This window comes from Panthera onca, chromosome C1 (assembly GCF_046562875.1).
Source record: "Panthera onca isolate mPanOnc1 chromosome C1, mPanOnc1 haplotype 2, whole genome shotgun sequence".
NCBI classification, from domain to species: domain Eukaryota; kingdom Metazoa; phylum Chordata; class Mammalia; order Carnivora; family Felidae; genus Panthera; species Panthera onca.
In genome coordinates this window covers 203,478,959-203,487,437 of record NC_138346.1, presented here as the reverse complement: position 1 = coordinate 203,487,437, position 8,479 = coordinate 203,478,959, and the positions used below count along the sequence as shown (strand labels likewise).

General features: G+C 46.0%; 1 long non-coding RNA gene across 2 annotated transcripts; it reads right to left on the bottom strand.

Annotated features, from left to right (window-relative positions):
* Positions 1-330: 330 nt before the first annotated feature.
* LOC132673182 (uncharacterized) lies at positions 331-8,270 on the bottom strand. 2 transcript variants are annotated; one of them, XR_009607904.2, is made up of 4 exons: positions 7,794-8,270; positions 3,081-3,201; positions 2,244-2,320; positions 331-1,060 (listed from the first exon to the last, which is right to left on the bottom strand). It is a non-coding gene; the product is annotated as an uncharacterized LOC132673182 (long non-coding RNA). The 2 variants fall into 2 exon arrangements; XR_009607903.2 differs by lacking the exon at positions 7,794-8,270 and having other exon boundaries at positions 3,081-3,341.
* Between the last annotated feature and the right edge of the window lie 209 nt (positions 8,271-8,479).

The window sequence follows — 8,479 nt, the reverse complement described above, 5'->3', positions numbered from 1 at the left end:
ATGAGTTTGCCCATTCTGGACGTAGCATATAAATGGAGTCATTTAATATATGTTCTTTTGATTCTGGCTTCTTTCACTGAGCATAGTTTCTCAAGGTTTCCTTCATCTTGCATTTACTCCTTTTTATGGCTGAATAATATGTAATATTCCTTTGAAAGTATATGCCACCATTTGCGTATCTATTCATCAGTTCACAGGTATTTGGGTTGTTTCCACTTTTTGGCTATGAGCCCTTGGAAACATAGCATTCAAATTGAGATGTGTGGTAAGTGTAAAATCAATTCCAGATTTCAAAGACTTGTACAAGAAAAGAATATAAAATGCCTTGTTAACACTTTATTTGTATTGGCTGTATGTTGAAATCACACTTTTTTTTTTTTACATATGATGGGTTAAATAAAACATATCCTTACAAAAAACTAGCCTGAAAACAAGACCGGGAAGGCGTGAGCCGCTGGGGGGTTGGGGGGTGGGGGTGGGCAGGGGCAGGGGTAGTTCAGGGCCTGAAATGCCGAACAGGTTGACTCAGCAGCCAGAGCAGACACTTTTGGTCACCCTTCCTGGGCACTGAGGACAGCTGCAGGGAGGAAAATCCAGGCAGGAGTTGGGAGCAGACCCGCACGTAGAATTATGGACAAAAGGAGTAATTGCAGTGGCCAGTGACAACAGTGGCTTCTCCTGGCACCTGGCCTGGGTCGGGGCTGCAGAGATGCTCACACCCCCATAAGCTCCCCGGCTCCTCCCAATGGGAGAGGCCTCCTTACCCCTGGGCACTGGGCACCTGGCTCCTGAGTGGCCATCAGGAGCCTGGAGCCCCGGCTCTGCACTGTCACCATCCTGCTGTATGTCCTTGGGCAAGTCCCTTCCACTCTGGGCCTTGTCAGGCGAGGGGATTGGCTTAGGGGATCTGGAGCATTCTCCAGCTTTACTATTTAATATAACAATTTTAATATTAATATTTCCTATTCTAAATGAAAAAGTCCTGAGTCAAACAGATGGGAGATCAATCCCGGCTTTCTCCTTACGGGCTGTGTCACGTCTCTGCCCCATGTTTCTCCATCTATAAAATGGGGTAAATAATAAATAGTTACCTCACAGGGTCACCGTGTAGTTTAAATCAGATAATCATCGCTGAGGCTGAGTGCTTAACTAGGTACCAAGTACTGTCCTAAGTGCTTTGCACAGATGAGCATATTTAATCTCCCCACCAAACCCTCCAAGGCAGGTCTCATCAGTTCCATTGCCAAGGGCACATAGTGACAGTGTTTCAGAGCAAGGGTTTTAAAGCCAGGACTTCCAGAGTTCTTTATGTCTCATGCTACCCCAGTGCCAGCACACATAATAAACCCTCAGTAAGTGTTGGAAGGGAGAGGGAGGCAGAACCCCATGGTTGTTGATATACCTCGATGGAGACACTATTAAGCTCCCCACCAAACAGATGGGGACACCAGGCCCAAAAGGATGAAGTGATGTGTCCTGGGCCACCGCCAAAATGGTGACAGTGCGAAACCCAAGTATCCTGGCTCAGAGCTCCCTCAAGTCTTTGAAACAGGAGTGGATCTCATGCAAATCTGCTGGCAGATGAGTGGCCCCAACCCAGGCTGATCTCAGAACTTATCACTTGGCTGATTAACATCTGAATATCAGCGCAGTGCTTCTGGAAATGCCTTTGTCTTCCTCTGTGTAGAGTCCCTGAACTCATCTAGGTAGAATCCTTAGTTGTTAGGTCTCGCATTTAATAAGATTGTCTGCCCAGGGCACTTAAAAAGTCACTCTTGGCTTGAGACTCAGTTCAGATATTTCTTGAGTGTTTACTGTGGGTAGAACATGTATTAGCTGCCGGAGCTACAGGGAGATGAAGGGACTACCTCCCTGCCCTGCCCTCCGGGAGTTCCCAGTTGAATCAGACAGATAAAAGAAATTCCCTTGCTCAAGAATAATTGCTTAAAGATGGGCAAAAATGATAAAGGCCAGCGTTGGTGATGATGTGGGGAAGGAATCACTCTTGTTCCCTGCTGGTGGGAAAGGAACTTGGTACCACCTTTCTGGAGAACAGTCGGTCACAGGGACTAAATGTCATAAAATTGTGCCTGCCCTTAAGATCCTGCAATCCTACCTCTTGAAACCGGCCCCCGGGGAAATAATTGTGGCTGGGCACAAAGATTTAGCTGTAGTTATGTTAATACAGCATTGATTATACTAACGACAAACTGGATGTAACTCGAATGTCCCTCAGTGGGTACCTGGTAAATGAGGCCAGGTCTTCCATACAAAGGTCTTCATAGAACATTTCATGCTGGAAAGAGGTTCACGTTGTTGCCTAATGGGAGAGAAACAGCAGGTAACAACAGTATCCGTGGAGTGATATCATTTTTTTTTTTTGGTCAGGATACATATTTGCCACGATGAGAGCTAACATTTATTGAGTCAATTACAGGGATTATGTCAATCCTACAACATAGATCATTTCTTTAAAAAAAAAAAAACCTTCTAAACATACTTTTTAATTTCATAGATGCGGTCTTTATTTTCATTTTACAACTGGGGAAATGAGGTTCAGACAGTTTAGGAGACCAGGCCACCTGTGTATAGCTGGGATTAGAATCCAGCTCAGAGAGCCTGTGCATTTAACCCCGGGGGCTGTGGCCTTCCTGTAGGCAGAGAAAAAGGTAGGGAAGAGCCACAGTAGTTCTCTTTGGATGAAAATTTTTCAGTTATTTATTAAATGTATTGTTACTTAATTTAGTCTTCATTATATTTATCTGCATTTTCGTTTTTGTTTTTTTTTTTCTCTCGATGAGCACGGTTATTTTTACTTCAGATAATACTGGCCTATTGACCCTACAAATCAAAAAGATCAAAAGCTTGAACTGTCAACAGGGTTTTTTCCCTGCCATGCCTTTCAACTGCCAGAGGGCTGTTTCAGGCTAAGGAGCAGGCACACCAAGGTCCAAACTCCTGCAAAGAGCGGAACCTCATCCCCAGCCAGCCCCCCTCACGCAGGATCCCAAAGGGCTAGGTTCCAGCCTAAGGGGTTCAGTCTACCCACCAGCCCCTGACCTCCAAGGCCTGGACCTCACCTGCAATTCAAAGGTGGGCACTCTGGTCACGGTGGCCCCATTCCTCTTGATGTAAGGCTTCCAACCACCTCATTTCAGAATGAACCAGGCAAGGAGAATCCCAAAGCAGGTGGCAAGGATTCTTAAGAAAACCAAGATTCATGTTTTTCCCAAATCAGTTAGCGATCCCCTAGTCACCACCCACCAACGGGTTAGTTCTTTTTACTCCCTGTGCTGGCTGGCTGCTGTAATAACTGTTCATGATTAAAACTGTCACGGGGCGCCTGGAGGTCAGTCGGTTAAGCGTCCGACTTCAGCTCAGGTCACGATCTCGGGGTCCGTGAGTTCGAGGGGCTCTGGGCTGATGGCTCAGAGCCTGGAGCCTGCTTCCGATTCTGTGTCTCCCTCTCTCTCTGCCCCTCCCCCGTTCATGCTCTGTCTCTGTCTCAAAAATAAATAAACGTTAAAAAAAAAAAAAAAAAGAATAATTAAAAAAAAAAACAACTGTCACAACGGCTCTTAGACGGCCATATCTTAGGTTTCCACCCTCTGAGGAAAGGGAGACTTTGAGAGCAAGCCAAAGAACTGTTGGGGAGGGGGGGCAGGGAGGAGTGGGAGCGTGGGCGGAGGAGGAGGGCAGGGAGTTGTAACCATACCGAAAATAGCAAAACGGTAATAATAAACTTAACCAGCATTTACTGAGAACTTAGACATGCTGTGAGGTTTACATGCATGATCTCATTGAATCCTCCCTTAAAACACCAAGAGGTAGATCGGGCACTGTTACTACATGACCTCAAAGGTGGGAGAACCCAGGCGGAGTGATATTAAATAACTCGCCGCAGGTCATGTCATGCAGCTGATAAATGATGCAGTCAGTTAGGCTTCTAAACCCAAGACATCCGCCGCTAAGTAGCACCTTCCTGGAGCTGTGGGAGCCCCAAACAGTCTTTACACCTCTCGGTGCAGCATGCGCGCGCACGCGCGCGCACACACGCGCGCACGCGCTTTGCAGTTTCAGGGAAACTGCCGCTTTCAAGTCTCTTGGCCAGAAAGAGCTCACATTCCTTCTGGATTTATGTGATGCCACTTTGGAAATAGGCCAGCTCGACGACTCTAAGATCAGGCACCCGGGTTTGTATCCTATTGCCAACACTACATGTTTCTGTGACCTTGGGCCTCAGTATCTCAGTGTAAAATGAAGATTGGTAATAATACATACACGCATGTACACAATCACATGCTGACCATAAGGTTTGGAAATATACTATTATTTTGCCTGGATTATAATGTAACATAGCTAAACCGTTCACATTTGTTATTCTTTGTTATTCGTATTTGCCTGTTTTCAGAATTAATGGCTACTATGTATTTATCTCATGGGGGTTATATGTATGCGCCTGTGTATATGTATACATACAGATACAGATGTTGAAACACATGTATATATATTGAAATATGTGTGCAAGGAACTTAGCATACAGCCTGACACACAGCAGGGGCTTAATACGTGATGGCTCCTGTTATTTTTATTTTCAGAAATCTGGCCTCAACTGAATCTCACCAATGTTAATTCAGGGCTTGCTATGGGAGGGCCCTGGGGGGAAGCTCACACCCAGTGGGGTAGGCAGACATCCTCATGAAGAATTCTCATGGGAGTCTACATAAGTGATGTGCTACCTATATAGACACAGTGCTTCGAGAAAATAATAGACAAAGGAGTGCATTATTGCCAGGGAGACTTAAGTGGTAAGATTTTTATTTTTAGGTTAAATGCACAATACAGACAGGTGCACAGGTCTTAAATGTACAATTTGGTGAATTTTGATGGAAGTATACACTCGTGTAACCACCACCAGAATCAAGATGGAGAATATTTCTATTCCCTGCCCCCCCCCCCAAGCCCTTTTGTGCCCCTTCCAGTCACAAAGGCAACCACAGTTCTGTTTTTTCCACAGTAGCTTTGCCTGTTCTTGACCTTCATATAAATGGAATCATTTACAGTGTCCTCTTTTTAGGTCTGGCTTCTTCCACTTAACATGGGCGGCAGGTTCTAAGTTGAGCTTCAAAGCATTGCTAGGATTGAATAAGTAACATTGGGGGCCAAGGAGGTAGCTTGAGAAAAGGTAAAAAGGGAGAAAGATTAACATAGTATGCTTGGGGAATGGTAAGCGTGGCTAGAATAAGGGTTGGGTTCCCAATGGGGAATAGTGAGAAAGGGATGGAAAGGTAGGTTGGAGTTTTGTTTTGCAGGGTTTTAAATGCCAGGTCAAACAAAGTATGTGGACTTTATCCTGAAGGCAGTGGAGAGCCACCTAGGATTCCTGAACAGAAGATGAAATGTGGGTTTTGAGAAGAAACATAGATATCTATCTCCATAGCAGATAGCATAAAATGGAGTAGAAAGAGTCTGGGGCCAGGGGATCAGTCGTTGGATCGTTCATTCATTCATGCATGCATGCACATATGCGGGCCATTCATTCAGTCTCCCAACTTTTTGACCAGATAGATTGTTCATTCATTCACTCAAAAAGAATGTATCTGTGACTGGGGTCTGGTTTGACCATTCTCCATTACATTTCATCCCTGGCTTTGGTCCTTGGACTAGAAAACAAATAAAAATTTGATAAACCCTGTCTGTTGTTGTTTCAAATTCTACTCTCCCTTCTTCCACATTCTAGAAAATCCTTAATCTATTCTGGGCATCATCATCAAGTCTTAAGAAAATCTTCATCCCCATCAAATATATTTTTCTTGAAGACCCTTTTGGGCAGGCATCCCCTTATTTTGTGAGATTAGTCCCAAGAAACAGGAAAGGCTTAAATCAATGAAAGCAAGATTAACTGCTTTTGGTAGAAGGCTGGCATTAGAATTTCCCAAAGTGGTTCTGCACTGGGCCACTGGTTCTATAGTTGTTGCAGGTATATGGTAGGGATAGGGAAGATATTACGTGGCCACCTCAGTTTGGGAAACCCTGGGTTGAAAAAGCAAACAAAACATCTTTCCTGAGGCGCCTGGATGTCTCAGTTGGTTAAATGTCCAACTTCGGCTCAGGTCATGATCTCACGGTCTATGAGTTCGAGCCCCACATCAGGCTCTGTGCTGACAGCTCAGAGCCTGGAGCCTGCTTCAGATTCTGTGTCTCCCTCTCTCTCTGCCCCTCCCCTGCTCACGCTCTGTCTCTGTCTCTCTCTCAAAAAATGAATAAAACATTAAAAAAAAACCAGATTTCCTAACTGTTGGACTTTTAGAGACTTGACTATGCATTGTTAATTTTTAAGGGGGTCTGGTGAGCAGCTCTACCCGAATGGTTTGATCCCAGAACCTTTTCTTGGGCATTCTTGTATTGTCCAAAAACACATCTATGGGATTTCCTGACTTGACTTTAGAGAATTCAAAAGCAATTGAGATCCAGGAGAGGCATGGAGCAAACTGCCCAGGACAGTAAAGCCGGAGAGAGGAGAGCCAGGAGCTGTGAAGAAGAGGGTGCTACTTCCTCAGGAAGGGTGGGGTGGGGTGGGGTGGGGTGGGGGAAGGGAGTGGACTTGAGCCTCACAAGGAAGTGGGAAGAAGAAAGAAGCTTCCCAGCTGGAAGAGGAAGTGGCTCAGGCTGGACTGGGGCCTGGAGAGGATAGGCATCATGCAGAATTCTATGGAAATGTTCTCTTCAAGACTTGACTGCATCTGGATGCTGTTGCAGGACAGAAGGAAGAGGAGGAAAGAGTCCAAGGTTCCTGGCCACCGACTGGAACACAGGGTCCCCCATCACAATCTCTAGGGCTCTACCCACACCCATGGACAGAAGCCTGTGAAGCTGAGCTCCGCCCCTTCCTGTCCTGGCTCAGACACTGTCACAGGCCCTGGGCTGCAGCTGCCCCTGCTGTCAGGGGACCAGAGGATGATCAGGTGGTACTCCCAGAAAACAGAGTCTGAGATTTCGTGAAAGATGGGCAGATCTGTGTCTCATCACCACCTAGGTGGTGGCTTCAGGCAAGTTTGCACACGAAATTATGGCTGCCGCTGATGTTCTGGGGTAATTCTGGCCCGGGGTTCAAGTCCCAGCTCCACACCCTCCTTGAACAAATCACTTTACTTCTCTGGGCCTCAGTTTGCCCACCTGGAAAATGAAAAGCCTATTTTTTCCTAACAGTAAAATATTTTTTAAAAAAATAATAACATAATAGGTATAAAATATTTAGCATGCGTTGGGCACAAAGGGCTTTGTAAAAAGTGTGTCTGTTCCTTACCACCAATAAATTCCTCCAAAGCCCATTGTCTCTGCAAAGGGAAATTTGTGGCGTGTTAAAATGGCTAAGTGATGTTTTACTGTAGGGGGTAAAAACTGGTAGAACTAGTTGAAACCAATTGTTTTTTATTTTCTGTAAACCCCACCCATCTCATCCCCCTGGGGTCAAACAGGGCATAAGAACAACTCAGTGGGGCTCTGCACTAAAGGACACTCCTGTGGGGAAGGACTCTCATTCCCAGGGATGCTAGACGCCTCCTCTATCCCCAGCATTTGTCCCCTGCTGGGGGTGACTCAGACTGCTTGATAGGCGAGGGGTTGGGGGTGGGGGGGTTGGGGGGGAGGAAGTGTCAGAGGTCACTACACTAAAAAAAAAAAAAGAAAAAGAAAAAGAAAAGAAAAAAGAAAACGTTCCATTTCCCTGGCGGGGCCTGTTTTATAACAGATCACTACATCCCCAGGCTCCAGGGGAAACATCCCTCCCTTACCATAAACTAATCCGTCCTGAGGAAGTGAAGACCGACTCCTGCCTGAGGCATCCGTAAGGGCAAAATCCTGGGGTGTGATGTTTGAGGCTGGCCAGGTCATTGTGATGCAGGTTTTGCTTTCTGACCCCACACCTTCCCTGGGGCCTTGCTGGGGCTCCAGAAAGCCTCGTGGGGTCTTACAAACAGTTCTTGGGGTTGAGAAGGTTTAGCCTAGAGGCTGCTTGGATGCGGGGTGCATAGGTGGGGGATCAGCTTTTGAAGACGGCACCAGGTCGCTGGTGTTTGTGAAATGTGATCCTGGCAGATAAGACATCTGGCCCTAATGCTTTCTTCCATTCTGTTTTCTCTTGGGGGCACCTTCAACATCACAAATCACAAATCTTACCTAAAAGGAACCTGAAATGACCTTCAAACCCAAACCTTTCATGTCACGGTTGAAGGGACTGGTTCGGAGAAGAGAGTTAACTTGCCCAAGGTCAACACAGCCAAGGAGAAGCAGAACTGGAACTCAAACCTTGACCTCCTGCCTCTTGGTCCAGTGCTCTCTCCCCCACTGGGTAACAACAGTACTGGGAGCAGCCGTGTTAAGTGCTTCACATGCATTTCATCCTCACAACCATCTACGAGGTAGATACTGTTACTGCTGCCATTTTACAGATGGAAGAAACAGACCCAGACAAACAAGC